The 20049-nt window shown below is 39.8% G+C and overlaps 1 protein-coding gene and 1 long non-coding RNA gene across 2 annotated transcripts in view; both read right to left on the bottom strand.

The window, feature by feature from the left end:
• Window positions 1–20049, bottom strand: part of LOC148101526 (uncharacterized) — a 190808-nt gene that overhangs the window by 143695 nt on the left and 27064 nt on the right. The gene's annotated exons all lie outside the window — the stretch shown is intronic.
• On the bottom strand, window positions 10498–12403 carry LOC148101527 (uncharacterized). The gene is made up of 4 exons (XR_015719656.1): window positions 12325–12403; window positions 11685–11808; window positions 11500–11560; window positions 10498–10533 (listed from the first exon to the last, which is right to left on the bottom strand). It is a non-coding gene; the product is annotated as an uncharacterized LOC148101527 (long non-coding RNA).

The raw sequence follows: 20049 nt of genomic DNA, 5'->3' as shown, positions 1-20049 counted from the left end.
GTTTGAAGGAATTTTATCACTTGCTGTTCAAGCGTTTGCAGCTCCTCTACCGGGGCATCTTCACCATCTTTACCTCCCCCAGCTGTTACTCCGGCGTAGGTTCGGTGTTGCGTCTCCAGTCCACTTATGACTAAATCATCCATTCTTGTGTATTGTTCAAGGTCCTCGATTCGCCGTTCCAAGTCGTCTATTTTCTTGTCCTTGTCCTTTATGAGGTTTTTTAGTTGTTTTATTTCATCCATTAGGTCATGTAGCATACCTTGTTGTTTAGCCACTTTGCTCAGTTCATCAGACATGAAATTAAGCGATTTCTTAATCTCCTCCAACTCCTCTTCAACTCCTGGGTTTGCTCTTTTAGGCGGCATTTTGAAAATGATGAGATTTGTATTTCCTTGTGATGGCCCGTTGAAGTCACTGTTGATTAACTTGTTGGTTGAGCCTTGGCCTAGTGGTTGCTGCAGGAGCCTGGGCCTAGTGGCTGCTGGAGGATCCTGGGCCTAGTGGCTGCTGGAAGAGCCTGGGCCTAGTGGCTGCTGGAAGAGCCTGGGCCTAGTGGCTGCTGGAGGATCCTGGGCCTGGTGGCTGCTGGAGGATCCTGGGCCTGGTGGCTGCTGCAGGAGCCTGGGCCTGGTGGCTGCTGGAAGAGCCTGGGCCTGGTGGCTGCTGGAGGATCCTGGGCCTGGTGGCTGCTGGAGGGTCCTGGGCCTGGTGGCTGCTGGAGGGTCCTGGGCCTGGTGGCTGCTGGAGGATCCTGGGCCTGGTGGAGCAGGAGGGTCCTGGGCCTGGTGGCTGCTGGAGGGTCCTGGGCCTGGTGGAGCAGGAGGGTCCTGGGCCTGGTGGCTGCTGGAGGGTCCTGGGCCTGGTGGCTGCTGGAGGGTCCTGGGCCTGGTGGCTGCTGGAGGATCCTGGGCCTGGTGGAGCAGGAGGGTCCTGGGCCTGGTGGCTGCTGGAGGATCCTGGGCCTGGTGGCTGCTGCAGGAGCCTGGGCCTGGTGGCTGCTGGAAGAGCCTGGGCCTGGTGGCTGCTGGAAGAGCCTTGGCCTAGTGGCTTATTTTTCAGTTTTGGTGCAACAAGCTACCAATTGTCTGGTGTTCGTTTCTTTTTCCGTAGATATGTGTGCTTCCTTCTTGTGTCGTTTGTTGTCTTCAGTTTTGTCAAAAAAAAATTATTATTTTTTTTTGTCTTCAGTTTTGTCAAATTAGTAGAATACCTTGTCTTGGGCTGCTACTCCCTGGAGTCTGCTACTCAAGCTGCTGCTGCTCTCTGTTCAACATGCACACACTTCTGAACCTGCACTGCTGCACTAAAACAAAGACAGTTACAATATCTACACAGTGCTCGTCTATATAAGACAATGTAGGGATCTAAAGCTGACTTTTTTTTTTATGCATGTAAAAAAAATTGCAGGTGCAAGTGTTGCATTTTGAGGAGAAATTTATTTAAAATTAATTGCTGAGTGCAGAAAATGTATTTCAGTGTTTGCTATTATCCATACACACACACACACACACACACACACAATAGCAGCCCCTGTCGCTCAGTTTTTGCACTTGCGCTTGCTCTCCGAAAGGAGAGAGGCATCTCGGAGGCATCTCCGAAAATGTTAGAGCACTTGTGCAAATATGCGATGTCTTGATAAATCAAGCAGATATTTGAAGTTTACACAGCACCATTCTCGCATGAAAATATCTTTAAAGTTTATTTTGTGACCCAGAAAGAGTAATATTTCAAACTCCGCCACTCTGTGTTCCTCCGCCACTGCCTCGTTTGAGTTTTAGACGAAATGGATTCTGGGATATTGCATTTCGTCATTTCGAGCTGATTGGAGACCAGCCAATCAGATTTTTTTGCATCCAAGTCTGTGATTGGCTGGTTTTGTGGCACAAATATAACGGTGTACAGAAAGAGTTGGGCGCGCACAGGCAGAAATGTTGAGAGCGCAAGCAACACATTGCGAGCGAGCGCAAGTGCAAAAACTGAGCAACAGGGGCTGCTGTTGTGTGTGTGTGGATAACAGCAAACACTGAAATACATTTTTTGCACGCAGCAATGAATTTTGTTCACTGAAATTCAGCTTTTCTTTGCTCAAAATAAATTTCTCCTCAAAATGCAACACTTGCACCTGCAATTTTATTTACGTGCGCTCAGAATAGTGGCACAAAAATAAATGCCATAATCGACCCCTTTTTAAATTTGTCCAATCTATCAGCTTTGGCTCTGAAAAACTGCAAAGTTAGGGATTTGAAGACGGATGACACAAATCAATATACCCACCTAGGGTGGCTGACATGATAAATGCCATTTTAGTTAATCAGCATGGCCCTCTGAACATGGAAAATTGAGTTCAGGCAATCATTAGACTAACAATAGTAACTTTGTAACAGAGTATTCCAAAATCTCCAAAAATCGATTCTGTTCATCTGGATGCAGCGTTTTGTGGGAGAAATGTTTTGTCACTCCTCCAGGTGACTTCTTCAGTCTCAGCTGACTGCAGGTTTCCCCAATCTTATAAACAGTACATTTGCATAATGACTGAAACCAGCCCAGTGAAGGAACAAAGAGCTGGGAGGTCAGTTCCTTAATTTTAATTATGTGACATCGAGGATGTGGACAAGTGGGGGAAGAATTTGTCTGACAGACAGCTCACCCAAACAGAAAAAAACATCCTTGCTAAAGGGTTGAATTTTGCTGTCACACCGAGACAAATCCCGCTAGTGGAACTAATCACAGTCACAGACACAGCAATTCAAAACAACAATATTGCAGAAGTGGAAGCAGAGCAACTATGGAGGAAAGTTTCGGCCTGTCTCAGCAATGCAAAGGCCCCAGCATCCAACATCACCATGGAGGAGAGGAGGGCACTCACATCACTTAGTAATGACAACAACATATGATCCTTCCGGCAGACAAGGGTTGGTGCACAGTTTTGCTAAACCAGAAAGACTATCATGAGAAAATTTTGTCACTGCTCAGTGATGAAAATACTTATGAGCCCCTGAAACAAGACCCAGGAAGTGGTTACAGGAAGAGGGCGATAGACTGTCTGAAGCAGTTGGAACAAGACAAAGGCTATTGACCGGAACTCATAACACCGGCTATACCCAGGGGAGTCTACACCAAGTCTGTATGGTTTACCGAAGATACATAAACAGGGTGCACCTGTAAGACCAATTGTCTGTATGATAAACTCGGTCACCTATAAAATTTCCAAGTTTCTGGCTTCGATCCTCAACCCACTGGTAGGCAGCTCTGAACACCACACTCAGAACACTTTGGATGTTGAGAAGGTGAGAGATGTCATTATGGAGGCAGATGAAACCAATGGGTTTCATCTGCCTCCTAATTGTATAGTGTCAACATACAAACCAATCAATTACATAAGTTTCAAAAAAGAAAAAAAAAACACATGAGTACATGAAAATACATTGTACAACTACTACAAAGTTGACAATGTAAACTAAAGACGTACGACGTTACATCTCTCTTCACTTGCATCCCAGTCACAGAAGTGTTGGAGGTAGTTCGTAAGAGATTACAGGATGACCCCAACCTCTGCAACAGGACCACTCTCAGCATCGAATAAGTGTGTTTGCTTTTGGAACTGTGTCTTCATTCCACCTACTTCACATACAAGGGTCAGTTCTACAGGCAGAAACATGGGTGTGCCATGGGCTCCCCAGTTTCACCCATCGTAGCCAATTTATACATGGAAGAAGTGGAAAAGAGGGCTTTGCTATCCTACTCTGGAACACCACCAGATATGCGGATGACACCTGGGTGAAAATCAAATCTGAGGACGTACTACATTTCACGGATCACATTAACTCGGTGGACCGACACATCAAATTCACCAGGGAGGATATGAAAAGTGGAAGGTTAGCCTTCTTAGACTGTGAGTGGGACACCATCCCCACTAACACAGCGGCCAGGGAGGCAGAAGAACAGCACATCAAGAAGGCCCTGAGTAAATGTGGTTATCCCAGCTGGACTTTTGTCAAAGCGGGAAAGGCACCTAAAGAAAGCAACACAACAATGCTGTGATTGCAGCCATTCCCCAACTCTCTGTGAATGGTACTCATGGCCATTGATCAGTGGTGTTTGATCAGTGGTGTTTGATCAGTGGTCTTTGATCAGTGGTTGTTGATCAATGGTCATGAGAATTTGCATAATTAAGATTAAGGAACTGACCTCCCAGCCCATTGTTCCTTCAGTGGGCTGGTTTCAATCATTATGCAAATGTACTGTTTATAAGATTTGGGAAACCTGCAGTCAGCTGAGACTGAAGAAGTCACTTGGATGAGTGACAAAACGTTTCTCCCACAAAAACGCTACGTCCAGATGAACAGAATCAACTTTCGGAGATTTACTTACCTGGATGATTGAGCATTCATCAAGGAGCATTCCAAAAGTTCTCTAAAAGCATCCAGTACCCCATTATGACAAATTGAAGAAAAAAAAAGTGTACTTAAAATTATTGTAAATTTCAAGTAAGCAAGATGACAAAACAAGTGAAGAGCTTTGAATACCCTCTATGAAACCCTCTGAATGACCTCCAAGGCTGAGCCCACATTCTTCAGAGGAAGCTCCCTCCTTCTCCTTGTTTCACTCATAATCCACAATCTTACTCTTTGAGTAACTACACACAACTACTAAACCACTACTTTCCCAAAATAAATTCCATATAAGATATGAAAGACACCATGTGGGAGTGTTTGTCTGTGGTTGTGTTTCTTAGTACATCATTTCCTCAGAATAGCCTGCTCAATTTCCACATTTCCTCTTTTAGTGACAAACTACAGTATATAAGATCACACAAGCGTCAGCCTAACAAACTTGCTTAGAGCACTGATCCAGAGTCAGATTTGACACATTTCAGCTCGTGAAGATGAGTCCCACTCTCTCCATCAGCCGCTGGATTTTTCTATTCTGTCTGCCTGTTGTGATGCTCGTCCCTGTGGAGAATGGTACAGCTCTTCTTTTAATGGTGTTTGCAGTGTTTAAAGTATCGAGAATGAAAAACTATCATTATTGTAGTACAGATGGTAATCCAACCAGAAAAATATTTAATATTTTATTTTATAGTGACTAAAAACATCCTCAACACAGCAATTCAATAAATAGCAATTAAATAAATCTTTTGAGATAAATAAGGAGCTGAAGGTTTTGAAACTTTGAAAAGGTTGAACTTCTCTGAGGAGAAGCCTTGCTCTTGTTTGCTCAGTTGTCTGTTTGTTTTTTTTCTTTTTGAAGGTGGCTGATAGAAATTAGCAGACATATAAAGGTTGATAGAGATTATTTTTTCCCCATTATATTTTAGTTACAATATATATTTTTACAGACAAATTTACATTAAATTACCTCATAGGCCTAATTAGTTTGCTGTAAATTTATTCCAAGTTGTATCGTGCTGTTTAATCTCATACGTGTCCTTTTTTTTCTTTGTCCCAGACTATAAAGCCCATTTCTCAAGTTTGGATTTGCAATGCTGCCATACGGTGATCACCCAGGAAATAACGATAATCACAAGTTGTTTGGAACAACAACCACGTTATGGCTGCAGGCAACACGCATTCCTGTGAGCAAGATGTGATTCAAACAAAGTCGAATATTTTCCATATGTAATCATGATTAGCTCTCTTTAAAGGCTTTGTAGTGAATAGATGTACTCATAGATGATGTATTACCAGATAATCTGTAAAATAACAGATGATGCATGATTTTGATAAGAATGAGAAAGGAAAACTAAGACTTAGTGTCTCAAGGCATATATGTAAAAATGTTTAACTCTTTCACATTTCTGTTTTTAGGATAAAAGACAATAAAGATAAACCATGGTGCATTGATCCAAATTCTGAGTGGCTCAAAGGCAAAATAGAGAAGGTGAGTACGGCATGGCGTAACACAAAGTTGGTCTTCTTCATACAAATGAAATGTATATTACTGGATCATGTTGTACTAATCTGACTAATCAGAAGTGCCATACTTTTTTACTTGCATTTGTTATTTAACATTTATTAATGGACAATACTTTCCCTCATAGTTGAGCTACTTGCTGTAGTGCCGAGTCTTCAGCTGCCTCAAATCTCGATGCAGTCATGAAAATTTCCAAAGACCCCCTCATTCCTCACTTTTAAATAATTTTTAAACACGTTATAGATTGTTGAATTCTTACTGCCATCTTTACTCCTAGCTACCACTGGAACGATTAGTATTAAAAACCTTTTCAACCAAAATTCCTTCAGATAACAGACAGTCTGTTTCAGTGGAAAGACCGCCTATAATCGATCTATCTGAAAGAAACTGTACCAATAAAACATTACAAGCCCTCAAAACTTCTGTTTTGACTCTTTCTCTTTTTTCTTCTCTTGCAGGGAGAATTGAACTGTCCTCCGGTGATTAGTAAATAAAGTAACAATGAGACCAAAAAAACATCAGCGTAAAGAAGCTGCAGACAACACTTGTGTTTTTTTAAATAATTAATAAATGTTATATATATTTATACATATTTATTCATAATGATTTTTCCACATTGGGCAATTAATGTTATTTTAAATTTATTGTGAATACAGTAATAAAAAGTTCTTTGTGACTATAAATAAAATCAATAGTATTGGACAATAAATAAATATGGAGCACGTTAAAATCTGCTGGTTGTTGTAATTTCTTTGACATGAATGATGGGTGGCAGTGCAGCGGGGGGTTTTGTTCTGATTCAGTGTCACATGTCTTTCAAATTGTCAGGATTTCAAAGCATTACAGGTAGAAATAAATAAATAAATAAAGGAGTTAAAGTAAAAGCATTATTTATCAAAACACAGAATGCTCATAATGAAGGGAAACTTGCATGTAAGAAGAAACTAGGGATAGTTTTTTATATAGTTCATGTAACATGAAGCATAATTACATCTAATTCAGCCAATGATAATTAAAATTGCAGCACATTATGTATGAGCACATAGGAAGATGAGACCTGTATCTGATATGAGTTTATCTGATGTCCCAGTTTTTTGCCCATTGAGTCAAACTATTTTTAAATTCCAGGATAACGTATTTACACAGATCAGGAGATGTGCTATGAATGTTTGCTATAGTCCTTCTTACGCAAAAAAAAAAAAAACAGTGAGCAGTATCTAACCAGTTCAGGAGCTTGTTGACCCGGGGTGTAGGTTAAAGATCAACTCGTGACACTTCATTCATCTTGCACCAATCCACACAGAACTGATGGACCCATCTTTCTTCACAACAAGAACTACACCATGTGCTGTGAAGTTCTTCTCTCACCCTCCAGCACACCCGCCAATTCCTTTTGAGATATTTGGGTTTGTTTTTTCTTTTATGTAACGATAGAGGCAGGAACAAACCATCATGACAGGTAGTCAGGGCTAGACTGGGACAAAATAATCGAGCAGCTACTTAGAAAAAGATCCTGGTGTTATTTGTCTCACAGCAATGCAGCAGATTTATTATTTAACAACACAGGAGAGACAGACAACTATTTACACTGATATCAACACTTACTGGCAATTTAGAATCACCAGAAACATGCACCATATATATGTCTTTGGGAGGAAGCTGGAGGATCAGGATCATGCAAACTCCACACAGAAAGACAGTCCTGGATTTGAGGCCAGGACCTTCTTGTTATAAAGCAACAGTACTAACCACCACGCCACTGCAAGACCCTTACTGACATCAAGCACTGTAGAGAAGTAGTAATTAAAAGCTGTGCACATGTCCGAAATGTTACCTCGCTTTCCAACATAGTGAAGTTCTTCTTTTACTGTTAAAAACAAGTTGTGATAGAATTAAAAAATATTAAATTTCTTGGTCTGTAAGAAAAACCGACCAAGAAATAGTGCACGCAGATAACAGTGTTTGCTTGGAATAAATGAACCAAGTGCTTCAGTTTATCTAACTACAAATTCTCCTCTCTCCCCACTTTTGCTTTCCTCTCTCACTCTCTACACCACAGGGAGAACTACAGTGTCCTAAAGGCATCTCCTACAAACACAGATATGAATTCCTGGATGAAGATGAATAGCAAACTGTGACCATAGAGAAGCATCAATAAAATAAAAAATGCTGATTTTCTTCTCACAGCTTCCACAGGCTCATGTCAAAAGTTGTTACTGAGAATAAATGATCAATTTAGAAAGGTGACTCTCTTTTTCCTTTGTATTGATGATTCACTGTATTTCTATGCTTACTGTCTGCAGCAGTGACAGAAACACCGGAGTTATAAATAACTGATCAGCTAGTTCACTGACCTCAGAGACCATGTCAGCTCTGACATCAGAGGTGTGTGACTGACGGATGATCTGATATCGTCGTGTTGGTGTTGTTCCCAGATCATCATGAAAATGTTGTTCCAGGTTCAACATTGCAAGTGACCAATCACATTGCAAGTGACCAATCACATTGTTGTGACGTTATTCTTTTGCGCGCTAAGCCATTCCTGCATTTATGAAATTCCAATGTTGCAAGGACAATATCAGTTCTGCTTACACTTTATTAAAGGGTTACGGTTAGGGTTAGGGTTAGGGTCAGGGTCCGTTGATCGGCGGACAGAGGTGGTTTCTCGCAGCTTAAGTACATTTTTTTGTTTTACGGCGGTTTTTCCCAAAGTCGCAAAAGTATGACATCAGAACATTCGGATTGGTCACTTGCAATGTTGATCCTGGAACAACATTTAGTATGATGATCTGGGAACAACACCAACATGACGATATCAGATCGTGCGCGACTGACAGTGGTTTTACTAATACACATGTTATAAATAGAGTCATTGCAGATCTGAGCTTGTAAAGCTTTGCATGTTTCACCTCTGAAACATCTCATGACACAGCTTGAATACACACAAGACTGAATGTGTCGAAATTTCCACAAGAAATGACTTTGCACAGTCAACAATGAGCGCCATGGCAACGGTAGTGGTGATGAAAAACATATGAACGAGTGGAGAAACAAATTTAATTTTTTTAATGCGAGTTATGGACATCACATGTTGGTGTATTTTGTCAGCAGCATAACACAGATTAAACCCATAACCTGACTGGTCAGCAAGAAAATATAGCTTCTGTTGTGATGTCACTGTAAAATCACATATTTTCATTATGTGATAGACTCGTTTTGGCAAGACGGGATGTTACCTCAGCTTTAGAGCCACAGACACCTCTGGTATCGTGACGCCTCCATCATTCAACATCAAACTGGATAAATCTGACAACAGGTTCCCATCTGACCTCTTCAAAGTTTTTAGTTATTGACTTATTTACTTATTTTATATACAATTTAATGAAGGCATGTAAAATGAATCCTTCATGAGGTTTAATTTTGACTCCTGGATTTCTATGTTCAGCCTTCAGATTATGATGAATAAACTAAATGTGGGACAAACACAGTGTTTGTGTGGGACAACAGCACAATACCAAAGCAGGGAAGCTGTCAAATATCTTATATTTTAATGCAATGTTTTAAATTCTCTTGCTAAGTCAATACAACAGGAAGAAAAGGAGGTTAAACTTTGTTGTTATGATCTCACACAATAGGCTGCATTTTATTCAGCTGTTCTGCCTGGTAACAGTCTTTGGGTTTCAGTAATGATGTATTCATAGATCAACATGCCTTTTTTAGTCATTTCTGCATATTTTAGCAATTTTTAGCCAAGTATGACTTACAAATAATGTCACATCACATCATATTTTCCCTCAGTTTCTCAGAGTATATTGCATCATTTTCTTTGTGTTCATTTCCATCATATTTACCAAAATCTGCACAGCGTGTGACTTTCGAGACTTTCCCTGTGAGTCTCTGTGGGTATAGAATTAGACAGGCTAAACTTCATTTAAGTATAAGAAACGTTTCCATTCAGTTGCACTGACTAAAGCCAGACCTTATGAAGTGCATGTCCTGCAGAGTCGGTCAAAATGTGGGACAGGGGGACATTGTTGTGAAGCTGCGCTTAAAGAGGGACATCAGGTCACCCTATACAGATACAGGGTTGATGTTCCAGTGTCCTCATAAATGCACATAATGTACATGATCCAAAGCAACACTTTTCCTCAGTTTCCTCTTACGTGAAAGTTCCTTCATTATCAACTTTTCGTTAATATTATTTGTAAGGATTAATAAAAATAATGGTTTTGCCTCAGCTTTGTTATGAACTGATTTCTACCTGTTATATTTTACATGTTAACAATTTGAAAGAAATGTGACACTGAGTCAGAACAGAAATGTCTCTGCACTGCCGCCAAGAAAAAAATCACCAAACTGCATTAGATTTTACTTTAAACATGATCCATATTTATTCAGAGTCACAAAGAACAACTTTTATTACTGTCATCTAAAACAAATTAGGAATGATGTTGATGGCTTAAAGGCTAAAATGATAACTTACATAATAAATAAATACATCTGCAAATAGAATTACAATTGAATAAGTACAAAATGTTGTCAGCAGCTTCTTTGCTCTGATGTTTTTGTGGTCTCATTGTTGCTTCATTCACTTATCACCGGAGGACATTTCAGTTCTCCCTGTGGAGAAGAAAACAGAGAAATATTTACAGTTAGAAATATTTTATTATTACTGTCTGTTAGGCTGATCTATAGTTTTGTCTTTCCACGTTACTTCACAGTGGGAGTCTGACATTATCATCCATCAGTTTCACACCAGCAGAGGCTAATGAGTGGCTTCCCCCTCCTACATTTTTAGAGGTTTCCTTTCATCCCATGTCTCTTTATAAAACACTGACTTCACTGGATGAGCCACTGCCAAATCTAAAAATAACTGGTTTGTTTTAGAGGAAAAAGCAGCGTGTTGGAAAGTGTGGGTGTGCAGATTTATTATGAAATAGCTGCAGCTAATGACACCCGATGATTGCTCAGCACAACAGTCACTTACTCTTACATAAGTGGAGTGCTTTTACTGACCCACAGTCAAGTGGGTAATAAAAGCTTTAAATTGAAAATATGTACTTTAATATTACAAATCCTCTTATAAATTAACCAATAATGTTGTAAACATTTTGTGACAAGACGTAACAGCAGTAATCAGCTGCCTTGTTAGTTAGTTCCTAATTCCATAGTGTAACTCCACCACCACCATCCTGGGATACAGTTGGTGACAGTCGCCAACCTCGTGTGCATAGTGACACCAGCTCTCCTGCAGGTCCTGGTCAGAGCGGCCCAAACCAGTAGCTCACAGTGGATTTCCAGAAAAGAAAGTCTGCTGTCACCAGGCACAGTTTGAGATGATGGAGCTGGAGTTCATTCAACCATGAGATAAGAGATTTGAGGCAGCTGAAAGACGCAGTGACTAAACTAGACGGGAGGGGATTTTCCAGTGATAAATTCACTGTAGTCAACGTATTGTGCTGACTATGATGGAAGATGGACGTTTGGCAACTTAGTTTAGTCAGGTGTTTCCTTTAGTGGAACTTAATCCAGTAATCTTACTTGTTTGCAGAAGAGTCACTTTGAGCGATGTCACGTTTGACTCACCTTCTCTATTTTGTCTTTGAGCCACTCAGAATTTGGATCAATGCACGGCTTGTTGTTGATCCTAAAAGCAGAAACACAAACAAGTGAAACATGTTGTTACATCAGTGTCTCAGTGCGACACGTATAATGTACTCGTTGTTAACATGGAAAATTTCAGAGTTGTGTTTAAATCTAGGCTTGCTCACAGGAAGGCGTGTTGCCTGCAGCCATAGCGTGGTTTTTGTTCAAAGCAACTTTGGATTGTCTTTACTTCCTGGGTGGTGACCTTGTAGCAGCACCGCAAACGCAAACTCTGAGCTGAGGAATGGGCTGCACGAAAAGAGAACAACAATGAGCTTAATTAGCATGACATGACATAAGTGTTATTGTAAGAATGGAATGAACTCAACAAATATTAGGAATACTGTTATTATTCATGATTATTAAATGTTACTGAAAGACATTGATATTTTTCTATTACTTTTGACATTAAATTATTCCTTTCATTCAAGAAATTTGCTTAAAAGAAAAAGAAAGTGGGCCCAAATCCTTTACATGACCCCTAGTTTCTGTTATCCAATAAAAAAATATTACAGCCAAGCAAACAGCAATCAGGTTTCTCTTAAGAGGATCTCACTCGCTGAAAAACATGAGATTTAACCCCTAAAAGTACATTTACGCTTTACTGATTGGATTGCTTTATTGAGGTTGTTTGCACTCAAAATAAAACTGTCGAAACAACATTAAACATCTCTCTGGTTGCATTAAAGTTTGAGATACAATAAAGATAGTGTTTTCTTCTATATAGTGAAAACACTGCAAACCCTATTAAAAGAAGAGCTGTACCTTTCTGCACAGAGACGAGCATCACGACAGGCAGACAGAGCAGGAAAATCCAGCGGCTGATGGAGAGAGTCGGACACATCTTCACGAGCTGAAAGGTGTCAAATCTGACTCTGGATCAGTGCTCTAAGCAAGTTTGTTAGGCTGACGCTTGTGTGATCTTATATACTGTAGTTTGTCACAAAAAGAGGAAATGTGGAAATTGAGCAGGTTATTCTGGGGAAATGATGTACAGCAACAAACACTCCCACTGTGTGTTCTTCATGTCTTTATATGTTCACGTTTGTTGTTTTCTTCTCCTTTCTTCAAACTGGCCACATGCTGCCATCATCACCTCTTACTCGTTATTGCGCTCATAGCTAGATTGATAAATTGTGGCTGATGTGCAATCCATGCATGTACTCATTTTAGATCAACGACTAAGGGCTGTTCAAAGTAGGCCGGACCTTGAACTTTGACCTATTTCTTCACCAAATAGGAGTTATCATCGAAGGGTTTATCAGATCCACATTTTTAGCTTTGAACAGCGTCATTCAAAGCTTGACTGTGTGGTTGTATCAAAGCCTCCAATGAAAGGGATTTTCTTATTGCCTATCCTTTTTTAGGTTTGTTCCTTTCAGGACACCACCCTACAGTTACATGTTCAGTGACTACAGACAGAGACATAGAGCTCGCATGAAAACTGCTGTTTAAAATGAATTTAAACAATCTATAAAGCATGTAAGAGCACAGCGTGTCATGCCTTCTAGCCAATTAAAGCCTTAAAAACATAAAATCATTTACCAGAGTGCACACTACACCAGAAAAAAAGAGCAAGATAGGGAGAGAGGAAAGTGAAGTGTAGTTGGGATCCGATTGATCCAAAGGAGAGAGCGGAGTTCTATGTTCCTACCCTAACCTATGGCCACAAGTTGGGGCCATAGTATTGAGTATTGACTGAAGGAGTAAGATCAATGACTCATGGATTCAAGCAGCTGAAAAGGGTTTCTCGACTTAAACTCAGAGATCATTCAGGAGAAACTCACTCCATCTGCTCCACAATGAAATAAAATTAATCTTCTCTCTTGTCTAAAAATTGCTGAGGTCACAACATGACAACTGACAGAGAAACACAGGGCCTAAATACACATGGGAGTAACGCGGTAATCAGACCTACAAGACAAAGGAAACAAAGCAGAATATATTAACAAAGGACAGACTGTCAAAGTAAAACAGGATGTATAACACAGAGATGCAGACTTGACACTGAGCCCGAGACACAACCAGTGTTGGGTAAGTTACTTTAAATTAGTAACTTAGTTACATAACTAGTTACTTCTATCAAAAGTAACTCAGTAACTTACTTAAAGTTACTCGTTACTTTCAAAGTAACTAGTTACTAGGGAAAGTAACTTTGGTTTTACTCAAAATTCTCTTGTTAATGTGTTGCTTCCGTAACTGGAAACCCACCAAGATTGCCAGTCTTCTAGCTTGCTTACTTGCCACAAGTGCATTGTGTCACCTACCAATAGAAAGGAAAAAATAATGTGCACATTTCCACAAGAGAAATCCCACGCCTGGACCGTCGTTGGCCGCCGCCATGATTCTAGCCTACATCACAGAGTATTGTGCGCTTTTTACATCCAACACGAAAACTGCAGTTGTGGTGCTTTCGATTGTACTGGGAAACTCGGAAATTCTGCCTTCCGAATAGGAAGATGTAGGTAACACCAGACTGCAGATGAGCTGCATACAGGGCTGGACTGGGACAAAAAATCAGCCCGGGCATTTTGACTAGAGAACAGCCACCATTATAGGAAAAATCATAAAGCCTTTGAATGAAAATAAACACTGTTGTGACAGTGATGTACACTGTTTTGATGGTATATATGCATCAATCTATCAATCATTTGTTGTAAGATTCAGATATTTTTTTTTAAAAGCTAGACATTTTAAATGAGAATAAGAAAGAAAAGTATTTCTTTGTGCTCCCCTCTCCCTGTTAATGCCCTACCTGCCCCCCTGGCAAAACTTTGCTAAACGTGCTGCTGTTGTTTAGCACGACATCCACTGGTTTCGTCTTTCTGGTGCAAAGTGGGCGATAAACAAACAAGAGAGAAAAGCCGATCAGCTGATCATTGATCAGTTTCATGATTGGAGTAGAAACAGGAGAGGGAGGGGAGAGGATGAGAGGAGAAGAGGCAGCTGTGCAGCAAAGACACAGAATAACTCCAGCTTTGTGTCTTTTTTTCTATTCTAGCTGAAGTACGGGACAAGACATTCACCTGGGACAAAATCAAGATTTGAAAAAATAAAGATTAACTCACATCCTCTGTTTGATCTGAACCACTAAGGTCTACTTGGTTTATGTGTACAGCTAGCAGAGGTGGGTCTGAGAGCAGTCTTCCTGACTTCATGTGAGAGGACAGTGTGTCACAGCTTCTAAAAATCAGTTTCAGCCTTAAAGTGTATAACATCACAAATCAGACTCTGCAAGAGAAGAGAGAGCAAGCAAGAAGGAAGTGCTGAGTTAGACTGTGTGTGCTACTCTGTTTGTGGGTAACAGAGCCGAGTCTGAAAGCAAAGCTATTAATTTACTGGTTGATTTATGTTCCTACCCTCACTTTTGGCCACATGTTGTGGGTAGTGATTGAGTGTGAGATCTGTTATTCGGGGGATTTCCAAGAGACTCAGAACTGACAAACTAAAAAGGTTAAATGTGATTAAGTCTTATTGTAACTAATGAAACTGAGATAATGCAAAGTGAACCTAAAGGATTGTCCCTCAGGAGACAGATTTGATGTTTCCTGATGCAAGGACTCACAGACAGATGGTTCATTTATTCAACTGCATACTTTTCCCAGTTCTCCAAGATAAGCTCATCCAAAGCTCCTTTATAAAGTCCAAATCCTCTTGGAATGTGTTGCAAATGTAAAACTCACAAAAACTAAAACTCTCTAAAACTCAAATGTATTAAGACAAAACATGCTAGGGCAAGCTATAGGTAAATGCAGGAAACACAAGTTCAAAAGCCAGAACAATACTACACCAGTGCATGCTGCAATGCTGCAGATGAGGATGATGAGGGTATGCCAGCTTAAATGTGAATGGACAGCACTTTTGAGAAGGTTAGCCAAGTTAATCATACACAGACACACTTGATAGAGAGGGATGGTAGAGATCAGCACCTGGAGGACAAGGAGGACTACAAAGAGTAGAAACGAGATTTGTCTAATAGGTGTCTGGACTCATCCTCAGATCATTCAGGAGGTGTTCGCAGCAAAACTGATAGTGCCCACATCTAACAGAAAGAACGAGCAGCTGACTAAGACACTTCCTTTCTGGCCACTTTGGAGATTATGGAATGCATTTGCATGAATAGGAAAACTCAGAATATAGCAAATCATAAACACAGAACACTACAGCAACATGACATCACAGACAAAGAAAGGGTATTAGCAACAGTGCTCCATGTTGAAAGTTGTCACAGTTCCTAACATACCTTTAATAGACTGAGAAAGTGGGAAAGGTGAGGCACTCTTGAAGTATAACTGGTTTCATTCAGTGGGTATGATTCAGAAAAGGTCACTTTTAACTGGCATCACCTTAAGACAAGTTTCCAAAGTGAGGATGTCCCAGTCTGTTACATCTCCTCTGCTGGCAACTGTAGTGGGAGGGGCAAAGGTGCAAGAAGAGGAGCATAAGTTACCATGGTGATGTACGCTGATAAACAGTGAAGCACTTTGGTTGCACAGAGAACGCAGGGTTAACTAAATAAGCCTGAATCATCCTGCTTTGTACAGGCCTCTGATGTCTGTGTTTGGGTACCTCCCCACATCAACTATGACAGTTAGTGTTGTGTTGTCACTTTAAATCCTGACAGCAAATAATAAATAATCTCACACAGACTAATGAAAGAAATCAGAATTTTAAATACTTTTATTAGAATTTAACATCAATCTCATCTTGAAGACAGAATAAGGTCATTTGAAACATTCATATTTACAAACATCTTAACTAAACAGTTCCATAAAATCTGATTTTTAAGCTCTACAAATAATTTACAAAAATAATCAAACATTTCTCAGCAGATGTTTCTGTAAAGGTTTGAACTGGAAAATGCTTCTGTGGCTGCTTTGCTTCAACTTTGTTTGTTCCCACATCAGCTTCTTTTAGAAATCACTGGAGGACACTGCAGAGTTTTCTGTGGTGTGGAAAGAGAGAAGGTGACATGAAAAGAAGACACGAAGGAGCAACATTAGAAAAGTCCAGAGTCTTTGTATAACCTTTTAATTCATTTATAATCTGAATACTTCAGTTGGAAAGTTAATGTTGTTTTTTCTAATCTTTGTGCCCACAGTTTTATTTATATTTTGTTTCTGACCTTGTTTATTTTCTTTTTCAGCCACTTCGTGTCTGGTTTGAGAAAAAATGTCTTTCCTCCTCTTGTTTTAACCCTGGAATAAGAAAAGAAAAGAATTAGTATAGAGAGGGGAAGAGAGAAAGGCAAATCAAAGGCTCACTCCTCGTATGTAGATGCAAAAATGCTAATATTTGGATACAGCCCTACATTTTATTTACATTCAAAGGAAGTTCTGCTTACAGGTAGCCAGGTGCGCAGCCCTGTTGGTCTTGTTTAAAGCAGCTGATGATGTTTTTTGTCCAGTTAGGTGCGACATGGTTGTTTTTACTAGTTTTAGAGTACGCAGCAGCATGATAGCAGGAACTCTCCACGTGGCCAGCCCCTGCAACACACCATCGCACATTATACTTGTACTAGATTTTAAACAGGATAAAATGAACTGTGTTCTCAGATGATTTATATAGCTTCATAATTTTTTTACTAATTATTATGTATAATAGGAAATTCAGTTGTGTAAAAACAAGTGGTTTTAATCAATCATGAAAAACTTCAAGTTGTGCTTTAAATTTGTCAAGAGTTTCTCCAAGTAGCTAAAACAAATCCCTGAATGTAGTCAGCTGCAATGTGTCAACAAACACCTGCTCTGTTACAATCTACAGTAGTTTCAGTTCCTAATGACAGTTGTTGAGTTGCATTAAGGTCAGATAGATTCATAACCACTTTGATGAACAGACTTTTAGCTGATGATACTGAACTGTCACAACAGAGCAAACTCCAGAAATACACAAAAACTCTACCTTCTGATACGATGATGAGCATCACTACACCGAGGGAGATCAGAAAAATCGGACAGCTGGTGGAGAGACTCGAACACATGTTCAGACGCTGAAGGCACCAAATATGAGTCTGGATCTGAGGTTTGTTTGTTACCAGTTGATGAACTGGTCAGAGTGTGAGAGTGAGTCATCTTATGAATTGGGGGCTGTTTGGTGATGTATTTACACACAATGGAAACATGACAACCACAGACTGGTGTGGTTGGTAGCTTTCTTCCTCCAGTGCTGAGGGTTGTTGTTTATTTTGTTCCAAGCTAATATTTTCTGTAATGGGTTGAAGCCTGATAATATGCACCATAAACCCAAATATGAATAGTCATCCAACAAGCACTGACATTTTATAGCAGTAGCAGCAATATTAGCAGTTGTAGCCGAATTAAGCTGCTGTGAAGCAAGCTCTGATCTGCATGATTTATGATTATTGCAATACCAAGCAGCACTAAAAGTAAGAATTAAAAGATTTATTTATTTACTGAAATTAGTGTAGAGGAAAGTTCTGCACCCTAAAGGGAATTTTACACCCTTTCATCAACCATGTGTCAAATAAGTCCAAGTCCAGCTTCTGGATGATGTATTTAAATGTTTCGTAATATTTTTAAACACACATGATTCTTAAGTTGTCACCTCACATCTATGAAACATTGCCTGTAGCTTATTTGTTTTCTGCTCTGTGCAGAAGCCCTGTTTTGTTTTCCCTGAGAGGCAGTAATCTGAAATAGGATCTGTGGAGGAGCTATCTGACCCGCTCCTGTTAGCGTTTGAGCTCAGATCTTCACTAACTGATAAATTAAGATAAATAGTTCACTGTAAGTAAAATCACTTAAACTGACCTTCCTGAGCCCTGTGTTTGAGTTCAGCCTGCACATTGATTATGAAAATTAGCATCTATGCAATACATTTAATCAGCTGTTTTTCCAGCACAACACATTAATTTTTCACTCATATTTTTAATCCCTCATGTAAATATTGACACTTAACCATGTTATATGTTCAAGCATTTTAATTCACCTGGTTAATATAATATATATATATATATATATATATATATAGAGAGAGAGAGAGAGAGAGAGAGAGAGAGAGAGAGAAAGAGAGGGAGAGAGAGAGAGAGAGAGAAAGAGAGAGAGAGAGAGAGAGAGATGTTCCCTTGGTCTGTGGCAGGGCTTTTCCACAGACCGAGCACAGGGACTCTCTGTGACGTGATCAGTTTCGTTCATGTTAACCTGCGGGTGTTGATTTTATTAGTGGTTTGCACCTCCTACATCTAACTCTATGGGGGTTTCCTTTCAACAGCCATCTGCAATTAATGGGTGACCCAGTTTTGTGGTCAAATCTGAAAGTACTTTCCTCTATGACTTTTGTTTTTAACAGCTTTTAACGAGTGGTCACCACAAAAACCACCTCTATTCTTTGTCATTTTCAACAAATATACACCATAATTTACATGCTTAAGATTACTGGGTTTTTTTTGGTAATCTTTAATACTCCACTGATCATGTACAAATTACATGATGATCTATTTCCAAACTTTATTAATAAGTCGTTTGAATTCAGGGGAAAATGTATGTTTAAAAAGCAGATGGAAGGGTCATAAAGAGAGGAAGATAGAGGAAGCCATGACCATGATGTCATCCACTGGTTTTGACTTTCATTATCAAACATCATCATTACAGCCATCGCGGTGTTTCGATGTGTGAAGTCGTTAACCAGTAAGCATATCGTGGTGTCACAGTTCTGGTCATTTTGATCAGGCATTTTCAGTTTCTTGTATTTTGGTGTCTTTTTTCCAATTCTTTAATTTTCCTGTTATTATATTCCTAAGTTTCAGTGTTATTCTGGTTAAGAGTTTTGTTCTTAGGTTTACTTTAGTGTCTAGTCTGTGCCTGTCATATTTCCTGTTTTACTTTGAAGGTCCGTGTCTCATGTTAGTGTGTCGAGTGTTACTCTCCCCTGTGTTGTCATTATGTTTCAGTGGAGTCAGCTGTGTCCTCATGTGTCTGCACTTCTCCTGATCACCTCATGTGTGTATTTAAGTCCTCAGTCTTCTCGTGTTCAGCGTCGCTACGTCTGTGTTCCCTCCCACATTACACGTTATGTGTCTTTCAGGATTTTGTGCTGGTCATGTACCAGCCCAAAGTTTAGTTCATAGTCGGTTCTCATAGTCACTTTTATTATTTCCCAGTTTAGGTTTTAGTTTAGCACTCGTCACCATTCTTGTAGTGTCTTTTATTTTTGCACTCTTGTAATCGCTCCAAATAAAGGCATGTCTTCAGCTTTTCACCCTGAACCGTCTCCTCACCTGTGTCTGCTCCTGGGTCCACACACACCTTTGCTCAGTCTGCACTGCAGACCGTCACACATGGATAATGGTCCTTTCTGACTCTGAGCATTTACACAGTTTACAAAAATGGATTTTTGTTCTATCAGTATAAATAGAATAATTCTAGAGTGTGCTGCCTCACTAATAAGTCTCAGATCCACTGTCCTGGACTACAGTTGGTGGCAGTCTGCAGCTGCAGCACAGTGGTTAGAGTGGCCCAAGGTCAAGATGAT

Source organism: Neolamprologus brichardi, chromosome 9 (genome assembly GCF_056152115.1).
Source record: "Neolamprologus brichardi isolate AB-2024 chromosome 9, ASM5615211v1, whole genome shotgun sequence".
NCBI lineage: Eukaryota > Metazoa > Chordata > Actinopteri > Cichliformes > Cichlidae > Neolamprologus > Neolamprologus brichardi.
The sequence above is the reverse complement of the archived record's forward strand: the minus strand, read 5'-3'. Positions and strand labels throughout refer to the sequence as shown.